This window comes from Mercenaria mercenaria, chromosome 4 (genome assembly GCF_021730395.1).
Source record: "Mercenaria mercenaria strain notata chromosome 4, MADL_Memer_1, whole genome shotgun sequence".
NCBI classification, from domain to species: domain Eukaryota; kingdom Metazoa; phylum Mollusca; class Bivalvia; order Venerida; family Veneridae; genus Mercenaria; species Mercenaria mercenaria.
In genome coordinates this window covers 22,294,616-22,310,176 of record NC_069364.1, presented here as the reverse complement: position 1 = coordinate 22,310,176, position 15,561 = coordinate 22,294,616, and the positions used below count along the sequence as shown (strand labels likewise).

Genomic DNA, 15,561 nt, shown 5'->3' with positions numbered 1-15,561 from the left:
AACAATCTTGTTAGAGATCAGCCAGGCATTGCTACAACCTAAATATCAAAGGTCTAGGCATTGAACTTTCGGGCAAGGAGATTTTTTTTAAAGTTTTTCCTAAATTAGACTAAGTAAAACGTGAGAAACTCCAACCCAGGGCAGAGGCTCCCCCTAATTTGAACAATTTTGGTAGAGTACCACAAGGCAATGCTACATACCAATAATTAAAGGCCAAAGTTTTGTGGCTTTAGACAAAAAGATTTCTAAAGACTTTTTCCAATATGTTTTTCTTAAAAAAAAAACAAAAACAAAAACTTGTGAACCCCGGGGCGGGGCTCTTTTCATTCTAGGGGAACAATTTGAAAAGTCTTCATAGAAAACCATTAGATGATGTCACAAGCCAAATATCAAGGCTCACGCATTGCGGTTTTGGACAAGAAGATTTTCAAAGTTTTTCCTTTTGGTAGCCCGTCCGCTTAGCTCAGTAGGAAGATCGTTGGTCTACGGGTCTTGGTGTCGCAGGTTCGATCCCTGGGAGGGGCGTATGTTATCCGTGGCAAATTGATAAATGTTATCTGAAATCCTTCGTCCTCCACCTCTAATAACCCATATGGGGAGATTGGCTGTTACTTGCTGAGAACTGGGCACTGGTTAGATTAACTGCCCGTCGGTATATGACTGAAATACTGTTGTCAAACAGCGTTAATCCAAACAATTTTCCTTTCGTTTGCCAAAGCAGCCATTGTTCTGCATGGAAATCAATTCTTTGAATACTTTTGAAAGGGGTGGTTGGGGAAGGGGGGCAATGATCATTCCTAAGAAGTATTATCAAATTAATTATACATAAGTATATATTCTGAAATAATAAGCCATTAAGGTCAGAAAATGTCTAAATAAAGGTGCTAAGCTGTATAAACAAATTTCGGTTTTACGACACTGTCAGTGTATTAAACAAGAGGGCCAAGATGGCCCTACGTAGCTCACCTGAGTACCAAAGCATAACAGGGCAAACCTGTTTTACAAGTGATATTATGGAGACAAATATTCTGGCCAATTTCTGGACGAAAAACTAGGCCTCTTGAGTAGTAACAAGCTTTTCTATTAATTTGACAGGGTGACCTTATTTTTAACTCAACATGATTCTGATTAGAACTTGAATTAGAAATCATCAAGACAAGATCTTCAAGAAAACATTCTGAAAAAGTTTCATGTAGATTGAGTCACAACTGTGGCCTCTAGAGTGTTCACAAGAGTTTTCTTTGATCTGGCCTGTTGACCTAGTTTTTGATTCAACATGACCCAGTTTCGATCAAACCCTAGAGATTGTCAAGACAAACATTTTGACAAAGATTCATAACGACTGAAATACAATTTTGACCTCTGGAATGTTCACAAGCTTTTCATTTAATTTGAGCTGGTGACCTAATTCTGGATCTTATATAATCTAGGTTCAGAATTGAACTAGACATCATAAAGACAAACATTCTGACCAAGTTTCATAAAAATTGAGTTACAACTGTGGCCTGTAGAGTGTTCACAAGCTTTTCCTTTGATTTGACCTGGTGACCTAGTTTCTGACCCATATGACCAAAATTTGAACTTTGCGTTCAGATCATAAAGACAAACACTCTGACCAAGCTTCATAAATATTGAGTCAAATCTATGGCCTATTGAGTGTTCACAAGCTTTTCCTATGATCTGGCCTACCCACCTAGTTTTTGACTTCAAATGACCCTGTTTTGAATTGGACCTAGAGATCATCAATGCCAACATTCTGACAAAGTTTCATAAAGATTTGGTCGCAACTATGGCCTATAAAGTGTTCACATGGCAAATGTCGACGGACGACGCACGACGCACGACGCACGTCGCATGACAGACACCGGCAGACGCCGGGCAATGGCCGGTCACAATACCTCGCATTGAACACGTGTTAAAATGAGTGTCAAGGCTGCGCTAGATTGCTCACTCGAGATTCATAACTTCAGTAAAAGATCTTGGAAGAAGGACCAATGATGTGAAAATGTTTAAGAAACGGGCCAGCGGTAACAGCGGAAGTTTCAATGTTTTAATCATATAGGGAAAAGTAACCACGCTTCTCCGCAGTTTAACAAAACAAACTAATCAGAAGTGATTTAGCAGTAGATCACTCAAGCTATATTGCTGTGAATTTTTCTAACTCTATCGGCCCCTAAAACGGACCAAGTGCCCTCATTTGCACAAAATTAGGAGAGCACTATATTACTGACTAAGTCACGGAGGAAAATGCATCCAGTGTAGTTGATGAGAAGAACTCATTTAAAGGCATTACTTCTGTTCATTGAACAGCCCCTTCCTTAGACCGGGTGCCCCTTTTTGAAAAAAAATGTAAGCAAATCTGTAGCGTAGCGCTGCCTAAAGCTACTAAATAAATAATACACTGTTTTTGTTTCCGTCTAGTTTATTTTCCGTCACAAGTAGTATAACGTCCAGCTGACAGAGCTCACAAAATTCAATTTAATACGAAACGCCTTACACCTCCCAGTTAGTTCGAAAATACACAATTTGTCTTCATATTTATACAGATTGGTCAAATACATCGTTAACATAAGCAAAATGAATTCATTCTGGTAGAAACCACAAGTAATAAACAATTAAAAATAATCCTCTTAAAATATACATAAATTGTCACTCAAGTTACACCTAATGTCAAACACTTTACTGCAATATAACACTTATATTATTTCATTGTTTTATTGGTCGTTTATATTTGTGCACTTTGAGAGAAAAGCAACATAATTTTCTATAGTGAAGCACTAATTAATATACCTAGATTTTATCTGTTTATTTTTACCATTTTCATGGGAAAAGTGTTTGTTTATTTATGAAAAAATATATGGACGGTGTGTTTTCTTTCAACGAAAAAGAAATTTATATCAACTTCTTTACAAATCTTGCGATGATGTTACATCTAATTTCTGATGGAGATCGAACAAATCGCTCATTGAAAGAGGTTGTTTAAAAGATATTCTTATTTCTAGCTCAATTAAGACACTGTAAGAGACAAAATGTTCCCACTGGGACAAATTAAGTAATACTTATATCATTATTGTTAAATAACTTTTCAACACAACTTACCATTCCTGCTGACTGTTTCTCCTTGTGGTTGTGTTTCAAAATTACCTGCAAAGGGAAAATGTTTAATAATGCCTCCAAAAATGTTTCTTTTAGTCATTTAGTTATTTCACTCCGAAATGTAAGATGCATTTAAAAGCGACGTTTAACAGACGTATGACAGATAAAGATAGGATGACTTCTCGAGAATCGCAAACAAATTTGTATGTAAAACTTGGGGCGCTCGAGTGGGGTCTCTTTTTATCCCACGGTAATAATCTAATTTTGGTTGAGGACCACAAGGCAATGCTACATACCAAATATCGAAGGTCCAGGTCTTGATGTTTAAGAAAAGAAGTTTTTTTAAAGTTGTTTCCTATATAAGTCTATGTAAACTTTGAGACCACCGCGGCGGGGCCTCTTTTCATCCCAGTGAAATAATTTGATTACCCTTCATAGAAGACCATTATATGATGTCACATGACAAATATCAAGGCTCTACGTCTTGCGGTTTTTGACAGGAAGATTTTACAATGTTTTCATTTTGGTTACCAAGGCAACCAGAGTTTTGTGAGAAATTCAATTTTTGAACAATTTTGGAAGAGTGCCATCCAAGGACCATCATTCCTGTGAAGATAGGTGTAAATCTGCCCAGTGGGTTTCAAGGAGATATTTTAGAAGAATTTGACGGACGGACGGACGGACGACGCACGTCACACGAATGACAACGGACGACAGTCATTGAGCGGTCGCAAAAGCTCACCATAAGCCTTTGGTTTAGGTGTACTAATAACAAAAGTTACCGAAGAACATTTACCTTACAAAATAACCTATATAACACCGATGACCTCGGGTATAATTGGCTAAGTCCATTTTTAGAAGAAAAACTAAGGCCTCTTGAAAAGTAACAAGCTTTTCTATTAATTTGACAGGGTGACCTTATTTTTAACTCAACCTGATTCTGATTAGAATTTTAATTAGAAATCATCAAGACAAGATCTTCAAGAAAACTTTCTGAAATAGTTTCATGTAGACTGAGTCACAACTGTGGCCTCTAGAGTGTTCACAAGACTTTTCTTTGATCTGGCCTGTTGACCTAGTTTTTGATCCAACATGACCCAGTTTCGATCAATCCCTAGAGATTGTCAAGAAAAACATTCTGACAAAGATTCATAAAGACTGAAATACAACTTATACCATTATCGTTAAATAATTTTTCAATATAACTCACCATTCCTGCTGACTGTTTCTCCTTGTGTTTGTGTTTCAAAACTACCTGCAAAGGGAAAATGTTTAATAATGCCTCCAAAAATGTTTCTTTTAGTCATAAGTTATTTCACTCCGAAATGTAAGATGCATTTAAAAGCGACGTTTAACAGACGTATGACAGATAAAGATAGGATGACTTCTCGAGAATCGCAAACAAATTTGTATGTAAAACTTGGGGCGCTCGAGTGGGGTCTCTTTTTATCCCACGGTAATAATCTAATTTTGGTTGAGGACCAAAAGGCAATGCTACATAGGTTCAGGTCTTGAGGTTTAAGAAAAGAAGATTTTTAAAGTTGTTTCCTGTATAAGTCTATGTAAAATTTGAGACCACCGCGGCGGGGCCTCTTTTCATCCCAGTGACATAATTTGATTATTCTTCATAGAAGACTATTAGATGATGTCACATGTTGAACAATGTTAATGTTAAGAGATAGTAAGATATAAGCAATAGTATCAAAGAAAAACAAAGGTTGCCGAAAAACTTTAATCAAGAAAGGTCACGTCGACGCTAACGCCGACACCGATCCCTGGGCGAGTAGAATAGCACCCCTATTCTCCGAACAGTGGAGCTAAACACAAAGTAGAATAACGGGATCTGCACAGTGTATGTAAGATTATAACAGTGAATAAAGTCGTGAAGTTTCAATCCATTACCATCAGTTGGTAATAAGATACTAGCTTAGTTTTTAAGGCAAAATAGGGGCATAATTTTGTAAAATGTTTATCACGATAGATAAGTGTGTGAAGTTTCAATCCATTCTCAAAAGTGGGTACTGAGATACCAGGGTACATTAAAAAACTTAACTTAAATCTTAGGAGAGCCCCTTCATATATATATAAAGGTGTAGGGGAAGATTTGCGCATAATATCAGCTGTTTTATATCATGGATTCTTTAAAAGTAAGAAAGGAGGGGCAAATTTATTAAGTTATATATACCTGTAAGTGTATTAACTGCCCAGGATGTTCGAACTCTATTTTGGCCTGTAAAAAAGAACAATTTTAACATGCAAGAAACAAGAGGGTCACCATGACCATTGTTCGCTCACTTGAGTAATATGAGCTACATGTATCAAATGTCAAAGTGATCCTAAACCACTAAGAAAGTGGGTCAGTAGGTCACATTCATGCTCACTGAAAGTCAGTTTTAAGATCAGTGTGCAAAACTGTACTGTCACTCAAATTTCAAGGCTGTATCTTCAAAAACAAGAAAGTATATCGGGGCGGGCCTCTATTCACCCCAGGGCTATAATTTGAACAATCTTGTTAGAATTCAACGAGGCAATGATACATACCAAAAATCAAAAGCCTAGACCTTGAACTTTCAGACAAGAATTTTTCTTTAATTTTTATTTTTTTGTATAAGTCTATGTAAATTTGGGACATTCTTGGTGGGGCTTAACTAAGACCATAAATGATTAATCTTGGTAGAAGACAACTAGCCAATGCAACTTACCAAATATTATAAGCTTAGGCCGTCCAGTTTCAGACAAGAAGATTTTTAAAGTTTTTCCTATGTAAGTATATCAAATTTTGGACACCCAAAGAAGAGCCTCTTTTCACCCAAGGGTAATAATTTGAACAATCTTGGAATACGACCATAACGCAATGCTACATACAAAACACTAAAAGGCCTAGGTTTTGTGGTTTCAGACAAGGAGATGTTTAAACATTTTTCTTATGCAAGTCGATATAAACCATGTGAACTGGGCCTGGACGGGGCACTATTTGACCATAGGGGAATAAGTGAAAAAGTTGATAAAGGACCAATTGATGATGCTACGTATCAAATATCAAAGCACTAGACCCTGCGGATTTTGACAAGAAGATTTTCAAAAATGTCCCCTATATAAGTCTATATTAAGCATGAGACCCTATGGGGGATAATTTGAACAATCTTAGTAGAGGACCTCTAGATGATGTTACATACAAATGTCAAAGCCCTAAGCCCTGTGGTTTTGGACAAGACGATTTTCAAATGTTTCTAAATAAGTCTATATAAACCATATGACCCCAGGGCGGAGCCATATTTGATCCTAGGGGGATAATTTGAACTCACTTGGTAGAGTACTATTAGATGATGCCACATATCAATTATCAAAGCCCCAGCTATGGTGGTTTTGGACAAGAAGATTTTTCAAAACTTTCCTTTCGTTTGCCATGGCAACCAGAGTTTTGCCAGATTCTTTGGGCAAATTTGATAGGGTGCAACCAAGGATCATTTCTGTGAAGTTTAGAGTAAATTTGCCCAGTGGTTTTGCAGGAGAACATTTTTGAAATTTACAATACAGCCATATAGGGAAAATAAGCCACGCCCCCAGGCGGCCATGATTTGAACCGGGACAGAATGGCTTAGACAATATGGTAGAGGGTCACCTAGAGATTATTTCTACGAAATATTTTTGAAATCCGGCACACAGTTTATGACAAAAAGACTTTCAAAGTTTTTCCTTTAGGTTACCACGGCAACCAGAGTTCTGCAAGAATATAAATTCTTTCGGTAATGTTTTAAAAGGGGACGGGGCCACCCAAGGATCATTTATGTGAATTTTGGTGTAAATCTGCCCAGTGGTTCCGAAGAAGAAGATTTTTTTCATATTGTTGACACACGACGCACAACCCACGACGGCCATCAAGCGGTCACAAAAGCTCACCTTGAGCATTTGGCTCAGGTGTGCTAAAAATATGTATTTGGAACATAATAACAACATGTCACTGATAACTCCAGTAGGATCGTTTTGAAATAAATATATTCAACAATTTTAACTTTATGGCAAAAATATATTTTCCACTCTAAAAATCGGGAACATTCACAATGTCAACGAGGCTGTCTGAAAGAGACCTATTCCTCCGGCCACCGTTAAGGATAATGAAAAGGTTGAGGAAATTGTGTGGACCTTGACCTTTGAATTTTGAATATTGCACAGTGTCTTGATAAGTGGAATATTACAGTCAAGTCATATCGAAATCCATCTAGGTGTTTAGGAGATACAGAGAGGATATAAAATTGAAGGCTAAAACCTTTGACCTTGAGTTGTAAACTTGACCATGAGCCATTAAAGCTGACACATGGGTTCTGTACATAGTCTTGATGAGGTAATTAATTGACCCAAGTTTCATGAAAATCCTTTAAGAGGTTTAGGAGGTACAAAGCTGATATAGAATAGAAGGTTCAGACATCTGACCCCCGAGTAGTGACCTTGACATTAAGCCGACATGGCTGACTCGTAAGTTCTGCACATCATCTTGATGAGATAATCATTTGTCCCTAGTTTCTTTAAATCCTTAAGTGATTTAGGAGATACAGAGCGGACATAAAATGGAAGGCTAAAAATATCCAGGGTTGTGACCTAGACTTCGAGCCGACATAGCTGACTCATTAGTTCTGGTCATTGTCTTGATAAGGTGATAATTTGACAGAGTTTCATGAAAAACTTTCAAGGGGTTAAGAAGATACAGAGCGGGCACAAACATTTGACTTTGGCTTGTGAACTTGACCTTAAATCGACACTGCTGACACAGTCCTGCACATAGTCTAGATGAGTCGACATTTGACATTTAGACCCTTTAGAAGAGAAACATAGCGGACACAAAATTGAAGGCTCAAACCTGTGACCTCAAGTTGTGATCTCTACCTTGAGCCAAAATGGCTGACTCGTAAGTTCTGCACATCTTTCAGATGATTTAATAATTTGACCCAAGTTTCATGATTATCCTTCAAGGGGTTTAAGATATGGCTTGTACGATTTCAAAATTTTGAAACCGGTTATTCATTTCTTTGAAATCGAATCGAACCGGATAATCGGCCGCCATATTGACCGTATCAAGGTACTTCCAGCAGCTGACTTCATTAGAAACTTATCGACTTTATCGTTTGTAAGCAGTTTGACAATTACTAAGTCATATTTTGGAGTATTTTATTTTAAAGGTATCACGACATGCACATCCGAGACTATTAATTATGTTCAATTATTGTGTTTAAGCAGAAATATACAGTGGATCTATGTGCTGGTCAAAGAAATGTATCAATATAAAGTACGACTCGTGATGTTAATTATTTAAGAGCGATTACCGATTTCGCAAAATTGAAACCGGTTTCACCTAGTAATCGAATCGGATCCGATTAACCGAGTAATCGTCCCAGTTTTAGTTTAAGAAATACAGAGCGGGTAAGAAAAGAAACGCTAAAACCTTTTACCTCGAGTTGTGACCTTGACCTTGAGCCGACATGACTGACTTATGGGTTCTGCACGCCATCTTGATGAGTTGAATCATTTGACTTAAGTTTCATGATTATCCTTCAAGGAGTTTCGGAGATACAGAGCGGAAACAAAATGCTACGGACGGACAGATGGTCGGAAGGAGAGACAGAAGAAGACCATTCTAATAACCCCCACCACTCGTGTGGGGGATTAAAAAAAATCATAAATAAAGTCAAAATTGAAACTAGATAAGAGGGACAAGATGGCCCTTTGTAGCTCATCTTGGTAATAAACCATAACATTGTAATTAACTTTAGCCAAGTGGAGACAAAAATTCTCACCAATTTTCGTTAAGATTGGACCCAAAATGTGGCCTCTTGAGTGTAATCAAGAATTTATTTTGATTTTACCTATGACCCATTCACTCTTGACCTAGATATCATCACGACAGATATTCTGATAAATATTCAAGACTTTAAAAAAGATGGTTAGCTTTGAATCGAGAAATATGTACTAGTTCTTAAACAGAAAAATTATGTGCTCCTAAAGTCGTGCAATATGTCCATACTGTAGAACACATGCTTATCTCATGGTAGAAAGCTAACACAAATGTGTAACAGTTTGTTACAGTGTTAGCAAAGTCCCATCCCTATGGATAGTTTTTAACAAAAGATATTGAATGTCAGTACAACATCTTCTAAATATTAAGGAAACATACTAACAACGTATATAAGTCACAACTATATATCATATATTTCATGTTTGAGAATTTCTTGAAATCTAAAACTGGCGAATGCTTTAGAATGCTAACATAAAAGATGAAATGCAGAGGCCTAGCTAGGTTCATTTGTTTGAAGTCACTTCTCCCGCAAGCCGATTAAGGTAGAAGTGGGAAGACTTGTAAACTCAAATTTTTAAGTATATAAAAGGTCTTTATTCCATCGAAATGCATATTAGAGATGTAGTTCTTGGCCTACATAGTCCCCAAATGATAAAAAACAAGAATAAGTGTGCAAAGTTTCAAAGCTGTACCTCTTATAGTTTTTGAGAAGGGTGGTCCTTAACAAAAAATGTAACGAACGCCGACGCCGAGTCAAGTGACAACAATACCTCATTGATTTTGTTTTTCAAAAATCAGCCGAGCTAAAACTAACATGCATCACCAGCTAATGAGCAATTTTGTGAAATCATTACAAATTCTGATAATTGCTTTTAGGCCACACCAAATTGAAAAGTTGTGGAAAGGGCTTAATGTAATATGTTAGAACTTGTTGCCCAACCAGTTTGCTTTTGAACTGTTGTAATTCTATGTATCGACTTGCATGTTTGTATGAGCAATAAAGTATGATTAAATAAAAAGTTGTTCATTGGATTTTTTTTTCTGAAAAAAAAGCTTGATTTACTAATAACGACCTTAAATGCAGTGTAGCCCTTTATATTAAAAGAGATTGAGAAAACATAGGTACATTTTTGATTGGGTACGTTTTGATCCGTAAGCGCATAACTCAGGAAGAAAGGTAATAGCATTGACACTTAGTACAGTGTAATCAAATATTGCATGCGTTTGAAAATGCTGTTTGAAAATATTTAATATACAATGCATTTATAATCTTAACCACAATCATGACACTGATATGTGACTTGAACATTTACTGCTATGAAAATGTAGCTTTTTTAGTTTGACTTTTCGAAGATTTTGATTAAGTCAAATACCTCTGTTACTACTAAAGATTTTGACTTGAATTTATATCAAAGTCTACACTTGGAGAAACGATCCCCGTAACTCTGTCTTTAATTCTGACAGAGTTATGCCCCTATTTAACTTAGAATGTTTGGTTAAAGTTTTAGAAAACGTCCAATATCATAATTACTTTTAAAGCTATTGATTATTATGCACCTTTTACTGACAAAGCTCTAATTCAGAGTTAAGCAATGAGAGAAGTCGAACGTGCTCTCTTGTTCTAACTTTAAACTTTCTTAACGGATTAAACTTCTTGAAGCAAAGTTTCATTTAAGGTCTGAAACGCAGATTAACGTGCATTAACAGTATTCTACTCGAGAATTGGAAAATTTGAACACAAAATTTGTCTTTATAAAACTCACAATAAATAGTAAACTAGAAGATGCTTTTGTATAAAAGCGCATGTCTCCCCCAATGCATAGCCATATAGGCTGGGAGTCAATAGGTTACAGGAGCAAAAGTCTAAGCAACACAGATGACTGGCTGCAACAGAAATCATCTATTTCGCATGTCATCTCATTTCACAAAGTTTCAACATTCTGAGCTAGGAGGTTCTCAAGTTATGAATTGAAAACTGTTTCCATGTTCCAGCCCCTGTGACCATGACCTTTGGTCGGGTGACCCAAACATCAGTAGGAGTAATCTATTCTGCAAGTCAAATCATCCTACATAGTTTCAACATTCTGTGTCAAGTGGTTCTCAAGTTATTGATTGAAAAGTGTTTTCTATGTTCAGTCCCCTGTGACATTGAATTTGGTGGTGTGGCCCCAAAAACAATAGGGATCATCTACTCTGTAACTTCTATCACCCTTTGAAATTTTAAGGTATTAGGTCAAATGCTTCTCAAGTTATTGACTGAAAATAGATTTCAATGTTCTGTTTGTTGCAACCTTGACCATTTATAGAGTGACCCAAATACGATAGGGGTCATCGCCTCTGTAAGTCTTATCACCTTATAAGGTTTACAACATTCTGGGTGAAATGGTTCTCAAGAAACTAAACGGAAATGGATTTCCATGTTCTGTTTGCTGCGACCTTGACGTTTAATAGAGTGACCTAAAATTCAATGGGGTTATGTACTCTGCATGACCAATCATCCTATAAATTTTCAACATTCTTGGTCAAGCAGTTCTCAAGTTATTGATCAGAAATGGTTTTCTATGTTCAGGCCCCTGTGACCTTGACCTTTAACGGAGTGATCCCAAAATCAATAGGGGTCATCCACTCTACATGACCAATCATTCTGGGTCAAGGGGTTCTCATGTTATTGATCAGAAATGGCCTTCCGTGTTCAGGCTCCTGTGACCTTGACCTTTAACGGAGTAACCCCAAAATCAATAGGGGTCATCTACTCTGTCTGACCAATCACCAAATTATGTTTCAACATTCTGGGTCAAGTTGTGCTTAAGTTATTGATCAGAAATGGTTTTCCATGTTCAAGCTCATGTGACCTTGACCTTAAACGGAGTGACCCCCCAAAAATATACAGGGGTCATTTACTATGCATGACCAATCATTCTATGAAGTTTCAACATTCTGGGTCAAGTGGTTCTTAAGTTATTGATCGGAAATTGTTTTCCATGTTCAGGTCAATGTGACCTTGACCTTAAACGGAGTGACTTGCAAAAAATAGGGGTCGTTAACTCCATAAGTCCTGCCACCTTATGAAGTTTCAAAGGTCTAGGTCAAATGCTTCTCCAGTTTTTTATCGGAAATGAAGTGTGACGTACGGACGGCCGGACAGGGCAAAATGTTTTACAGATCACATAGGCATGCACTTTAAATATCATGAAGATAAATATTTTCTTGCAACAGTCCCTTTTGACCTATGGGTCTACTAGTCAAGGCCAACCTCCATACCAAGTCTGAGTGCCCTAGGCTCAAATGCTACATTTTTGTACTAGCATGACTATTCCTTACCCTGGAAGACTCATTAGATGTTGCTGAGGTATATTCATTTACCTAAAATAAAGGGAGGTAATTTTTCATAAATTCAGTCAAAAGCTATCTACCCTGATTTTCCGAGTCCATCTGGTGTCATAAATAACATTACAAATCAGTATCTTCAATGGTTACTGAGATACATCCATTTAAATATGAAACAAAGGGAGGTACTTTGACATAAAATAAGTCCATAGTTATATACCTGAATCATTCATTGGTATCTGCATGTAGAAGATACAGAGTACAAGTCTTCAGAACAATGTATTAGTATGTAAAAGTAGAAATTTCTTACCATTGAAAACATAAAGAACGTTTCAAACTAGAAGCTGCTAGATATATTTATTTACATAAAAAATAAAGGGAAGTAATTTGTCAAAAATTCAGTCAATATGCCTCTTCACTGATTGTCTAAGTCCATCTGATGGCATAAATGAAATTTCAGATCAGTGTCTTCATTAGTTACGAAGATATACATATTTTGATTTGAATTAAAGGGAGGTAATTTGACATAAAATTAGTCCATAATTATCTACCCTGATTGTCTCTGTCGAACTAATGACAATAATGCAATTTCAAATGAGTCCTTAAGTACTTACCGAAATAAATCCATACTGAGTAAAATCAGGGGAGGTAATCATATATAAATAACTTTAGAACCAATGATTTGATCTGACAGATTTATCATTGAATTCAAGATTTATTGTTGTTGAAGATATTTTAAAAGTTTTGAAAGACCACCGCTGCACTATCTGTTCCTAATGATGAATCTTGAAGTAACCCACCCTTGTGCAGAAAAGCTTTTGAGGGGTCATGGCTTCAGTATGTCTAGATCAGCCGTACCAGCATCACAGAATGCTGTAAAACTTACTATAGATCAACCTTCATGCCAAGAAAAAGGGAAGCATCATAAGTCTCTGTCGAACTAATGACAATAATGTAATTTCAGTAATGACAGTAATGTCTTAGAAATGACGCCGCTTATGTTTTATACAATTATTTATTTAACTTATTGGCAGGTCTTATGTTAAAGCGTTAAGTGATGGTTGAAACAATTTAATAAAGTGGTGTTCTTTGATTCTTCGTAGAGTACTGTTATTTTCTGGTGGTCGATATATAGGGGAAATCTTGTATTTTGTGTTGCAATCTTTAGCACATTGCGCGATATGTCTGCTAACTGGAATGGGTGCATCTTTACCTTGTCGGATATGCTGGTTATGTAATATAACCCTGTTTCTCAAATTTCCCGTTTCTCCAATATAATCTTTGTTGCATCCGTTACATTTTATTGCATATATAACATTAGTGGCATCGCATGTTCCTGAAAATTTTATTTTGAACGACTGTCCATTATAAAATTTGTACTCGTTCCCTTCTATTATGTGTGTACACAATTTACATCTAGGTCATTAAAAAAACAAAAAATAGGTCAGTAGGTCAAGATCACAGTCAAGTGACCCCCTTACAACTTGGGGTCATCAAGTAATCATAATTAAACAATCTAGGAAAAATGATCAGATAATTTTTGAAGTATTTGTTCCTAAATAACTCATATACAAGTGACTCACAGGGCGTGGCCTCTTTTCATCACAATGGTATAATTTGAACAATCTTGTTAGATAACCACTAGGCAATGCTACATACAAAATATCAAAGGCTTTAGCCTTGAACTTTCAGACAAGAAGATTTTTACGTTTTTTTCATATATATGTCTATGTAAACTTGGAACCCCCGGCGCAGGGCCTCTTCTCAACCATGGGGCATAATTTGAACAATTATGGTAGAGGACTTAAGCAATGCAACAAACCAAATATCAAAAGCCTAAGCATTGTAGTTACAGGCAAGAAGATTTGTTTTCCTATAAAAGGCTATAAAACCCCTAGGTGCGGTCTCTTTTCACCTCAGGGGCACAATTTGAATAATCTTGGAAAAGGACCACTAGACAATGCAACATACCAAACATCAAAAGCCTAGGCCTAAAAGCTTCAGAATATAAGTTTTTTAAAAGTTTTTTTTCTATATATTCAGTCTATGTAAGACTTAGTATCCGCAGGGCGAGGCCTCTTTTCACCCAGTGACATAATTGCAATAAACTTAGTAGAGGACCACAAAGCAATGCAATAGACCAAAATATCAAATGCCTAGGTCTTGTGGTTCACCGAAGATTTTTAATTCGGACAATTTTGGTAGAGAACCATAAGGCAATGTTACATACCAAATATCAAAGGCCTTGGTTTTGTGGTTTCAGAAAAGAGGATATTTTTTTTCTATATAAGTCTATATGAAATGAGGACTCCCGGGGCGGGGCCCTTTTTCACCCGCAGGGTAATAATTTGAACAATCTTGGTACAGGCTCACCAGGAAATGCTAAATACCAAATATCAAAAACCTATGTCTTGTGGTTTAAGAAAAAAAGATTTATTTAATGTTTTTCCTTTACAAGTCTATGTAAAATTTGAGACTCCCGGGGTTGGGCCTCTTTACATACCGGATAATTAATTCGAACAATCTTGATAGAGGACCGCTAGATGATGTCACACACCAAATATCAAAGCTCTAGGCCCAGTGGTTCTGGACAAGAAAATTTTCAAAGTTTATAAATGTATGTAAATCATGTAACCCCACCAGGGCGGGGCTATATTTGACCCGGTGCGGGTCGTGGGGGGGGGGGGGGTGTGGAATATGAACAAACTTGGCAAATAACCATTGGATGATGCCACATACCAAATATCAAAGCCCTAGCTAATGTGGTTTTGGACAATAATATTTTTAAAGTTTTTCCTTTCGGTTGCTTTGGCAAAAAGAGTTCTGCTTGCAAATTATTTCTTTGACTAATTTTCAATAAAAAAAGCATGCAAGGAACATTCTTGTGAAGTGTCATCCAAATTGGACTAGTTGTTCAGGCTGGGAGGTGTAGACGAACGACGGTCGATGACGGACGCGGGAAAACCACTGACCACCAAAACTCACCCTTGAGCTCTTCATGCACCATACATGACTACTGTTATTTCTGATCACTTGTATGAAAATTCAATAAATTGTGTCAAGGGGATGAGAAGTGATATTGCACACAAGACTGTGTCAATATATATAGCATAGAAGGCCCTGTATCGCTCACCTGACCTATTGACCTAAAGATCATCAAGAATAAATTCTGACCAAGTTTCATTAAGATATGGTCATAAATGTGGTCCCTAAAGTGTACACTAGCTTTTCCTTTGATTTCACCCGATGACCTAGTTTTTGACCCCACATGACCCAGATTCGAACTTGAACTAAAGATCATCAAGATTAACATTCTTACTAGGTTTCATGAAGATACAGTCATAAATGTG

At 36.8% G+C, this 15,561-nt stretch overlaps 1 protein-coding gene and 1 long non-coding RNA gene across 4 annotated transcripts in view; one reads left to right on the top strand and one right to left on the bottom strand.

The window, feature by feature from the left end:
* The window catches only part of LOC123551167 (titin homolog), a 280,515-nt gene that overhangs the window by 124,400 nt on the left and 140,554 nt on the right, over window positions 1-15,561 (top strand). The window lies entirely within an intron of this gene.
* Window positions 4,324-15,561, bottom strand: part of LOC128556250 (uncharacterized) — a 36,520-nt gene continuing 25,282 nt past the window's right edge. Inside the window, exon 4 of the long non-coding RNA XR_008370513.1 lies at window positions 4,324-5,326. This is a non-coding gene — a long non-coding RNA (uncharacterized LOC128556250). The remainder of the gene's footprint in view (window positions 5,327-15,561) is intronic.